Raw genomic sequence first — 3,991 nt, forward strand, 5'->3', positions numbered from 1 at the left:
CTACCTCAGACTCAAATTTGTAGGTGGGGCAGCCTCTATAAAATACATTATGGTTGCCGCCACAGTTAGCACATGTGCATGATTGTGCACATAGCGGGCATCTGGCTGTGGAACGACAGTGTTTGGCTGGGTGTCCTAAACACCAACAATTTTGGCACTGACGAGGAGGAGGTTGGTATGGTTGGACAGGGAGGTATTCTCCACCTATGTAAACATTAAAGGGAAGGTCATGTCTACGGAAAGTAATTTTGGCAGTTTTAGTAGGTTTCTTATGATTACCTCTGGGAGGAATGGAGTAGCATTATACTGATGTCGCATCATAGTCCATGAGACAGGCAAGTAAGTCTTCTCCACAATCTGACCAATCTTTGTCATAGATTGGGCAATTTGTTGGGGAGATAGAAACAGTTCTGGTGCAAGTATTGAGGGTTGGATGAGGTTCTGTAGGGATGGGATTGCCATATAGATCAGTTAGATTTGATAATGCTGTAGCTTGGTTTTCAAAGGGGTTACTGTGACGAGACGGGAGTGGTCGGGTCGGCTACGGAAAGAGACTTTGCCTACTTGTTTTTAGAGACATTGCTGGAAAAGAAGGGTGTTAGAGTAGGGAGCTGTGGGAGGGATCACGAAAAATCGGTCCCATTTGGCTGGGCGAAATAGAGTATTTAAGATTCTTGTAGAAGGAGGAGGAAGGAGTAGTGTTACGGGGGGGGGGGGGGGGGGGTAGTGTTATGGGAAGGTGGACAATAAGGTTATAAGATAGTAATAAGGGAGGATGGGGTATTTGATGAAGGTTGTGGGAGTAGAGATGTTGAAGTTGAGCATGTTGGGAGAGTTAAAATGTCTCCTGGGGGTTGGGTGTTGATTAGGGTGAATACTGTACTAGTAGGCATTGAGGAGGGGGTAGTTGCTGTAGTGTTCGGAGCCGTGGTCAAAGGAGAGCCTGAGGTCAGGGAATCAGGAGAGTTTGAATTATTGGGGCTATTGGATGAAGGGGGCAAGCCTCATTGCCCCTAAAAGTAGAATTGCATCTTCATTATTGGCCATGGTAAGCCTGGGGTATGTTGGGGAGGAGGGAAAAAAAAAAAAAAAAAAAAAAAAAAAAAAAAAAAAAAAAAGAACAGTCCTCCCCTCAGGGTCCCCTTGAGGGGTAAGGGCTAGGTATACAAGGCATTCCCCTGCCCATGGCTCCCTCAGGTCGTTCAGGACTGGCACAAAGTCAGCCTTTCATCTTTTCAGCACGGCTCTCACACCTTAGGAAGTGGATAGTAGAAGGAATTGGTAAAGGGACTGAAACGAAAAAGTAGGAGTGGAAAAGAGACCATGCAAAATTTGTTGTCGAGGGCTGAGTCCCAAGGTTGGGGAGTTCCCCATCATTGGATCTCAGTCTCCGCTTCCTAAGCCCCCCCCACGACAACAACGGGCAAGGGATAGGGGGGGGGGGGGAGTCGTGTGATTAGAAATGGTATGGTCTACAGACCTTGCCTAGGAAGACCGTGAGTGCTATGTAGGGTTTGATCATAAAGGAAGTATTAAACTATCCACATTAGAGGCAGAGCCATGTGGGTACTTTTATTCAAGCAGAATTGTATTGTAGTTCACACTATTTAGGGCCGTTGAAATTGGGAGGTTCATTGAATGTCACTATAATGAACGCGAGTTTATTATAGTGACAAGGGCTGCAGGTACTTATTGATACGGCAGAAATTTTTCAATATAAATATCTAAGGTCATTAGTGGCATATACAAAATGGTGACAGGGTGGGGCTTATGGGCAAAACCCCCAGGCAAGAAAGTTTTTTGATTCACAGGGCATTGTTCGTGGATTTCCAGAAATCCCAGTGGTCAAAAACAAATGTACCAGCCATCAAAGGGCACACCGCATTATGGTAAAGTATTGTAGCAAAATGGTAAATACAAGTTAATGATCTGGATAAATGCAGAGGAGAGGAAGAGAAAGAAAAGAAATGAGGGAGAACACCCTGCAAAATTGGTTGCGGCGAGAGCGGAGGTTCAAAGCTGGAGGGATCCCTATATTGGGCCTCAGTCTCCCCTCCCCCACAGCAACAACGAACAAGGGGTTGGTAATACTACATGTCTGCATCGGAGATCAGCCTGGCATGGTTGTCTCTGCAAGTGGACACTAATCACTTTCCAAACAGGTGAATTGGAACTTGATTTTATGACTATCTGCCTGCACAAACTTTTCCTTGGGTGGACATGGCTTTTTAACACACGTGGTCGAATATGCTACAAAGGACAGATTATTCTCCCCGTATAGTAATTCTGCTTTTATTTAGCTGGTGGGCACAGGACTGTGATGAGGATTCACACCCATTTTTAGGCACTCTCCATTTTGCTCTGTAGAATTATTTCTATCAAATTTCTGTCCTGTAAACATGAAAGTGCATTTCATGTTTAACCAACCTCAAGTCAGGATTTAGAAAAATGGTTTAAAAAAAAAGTAAAAGGCTTTAGATTATACTTTTAAGAGTTCAGTAAAACAAATTTGTTAAGACATCAGCGGAAAGGTTTTCTTGCGAGAAGAGGGGTTAGATGTCCGAGGAGCAGAGGAAGAGGTGGGTGAAGAAAAGATTGGAGTATCTGGATTTAGGAAAAGGAATTTGACAAGGAGAGAGGGAGTAGAATTTAGTATGGTTTAGAGTAGAGGGAAGAGATACTGGTGGAGATGCAGAGACTTCAGAAGATGGGAGGGGAGGGGAGTGGAGGAGAGCTTAAGGCTCGTTCTGGAATAGGTAATGGTTAAAGGCAAAATAAATGTGCTTGACATCTAAGGTCTTGTAGCACTAGAGTTAATGTTAGTGAAGGGTGTTTGGGTTAGTGATTAGTTGTTAAAGCTGGGTTAAGGGATTGGTGAGTGAATGGGTTAGGGTCGGATGAGGTAATGTTAAGGGTTAGATCAAGTGAAGGATATATATACGTTTGAGGAAGGAAAACAGATTGTCAAAGCAGAAAGTGAGAGATTCTGTAAGGATGTCTGATAAGTTGGGATGTCTATGTAGGGAGGATAGGTGGGAGAAAGTATAGGTATGGGCTGCTTCAAAACGTGGGCATGACAATAGAATATGTGGGACTGAAAGAGGAACATTACATAAGGGACATAGGGGTGGATCGGATTGTGACATTAGATAGGAGTGTGTTAGACGGGTGTGGCCAATGCGTAAGCGGGCGAGAGCTGTCTCTCAACGTCTGTTCCGATGGAATGGAGCTGACCAGAAGGAGATTGACAGTTTTACAGTATGTGATTTATTAGTGTGGAGACTTGACCAAAAAGATTGCCATCGATTATACAAGGTCTTAAAGTGTGGGTAATAATCTGTGGCTGGGATATGAGAGAAACGTGGTTGGTTTGATGTGGACATAGCAGCATAGCGTGCTAGAGTATCTGCCTGTTAATTGCCGGGGATTCCAACATGGCTGGGTACCCAGCAAAATTTGATTGTTTTATGACGTGTGGACAGGTAGAACAACCAGTTCTGGATCTTACAAACAAGGGGGTTGGTCGTGTGTATTGACTTTATGAGGGTTAATGGGTTACGGGAGTCAGTAAAAATTGTATAAGAGGAAGAGGGTAGTGAGTATGTGTGTTTTAATGCAAAAAGGAGTGCATACAGTTCTGTAGTAAGGACACTGGATTCAGGAGGGAGGAGGTATTTGAAAGTACGAGTTGGGAGGATTACTGCAAAACCAGCACCGGAGGTGGTTTTGGAGCCGTCAGTGTAGACGGGAATACTGGAGGAATGAGTGGAGGCATGGTCAAGGAAATGGGTGAGAAGGACAGTAGGAGGGATATTTGATTTTGCTGGGTCAGGGTTGACAGAGGAGCAAATATGGGGGCAAGGTATAAGCCATGGAGGGACTGAATGGACAGAACGAGGGGTTGGAGATGGGGAAAAGGGGAATGGGAGAGGAGTTTATCCATGCGAGTGGAAAAAGGAGTAGGTAATGGTTAATGGTTAAAAGCAAAATA

The sequence above is a fragment of the Penaeus chinensis genome, chromosome 8 (genome assembly GCF_019202785.1).
Source record: "Penaeus chinensis breed Huanghai No. 1 chromosome 8, ASM1920278v2, whole genome shotgun sequence".
In the NCBI taxonomy this organism is placed as follows: domain Eukaryota; kingdom Metazoa; phylum Arthropoda; class Malacostraca; order Decapoda; family Penaeidae; genus Penaeus; species Penaeus chinensis.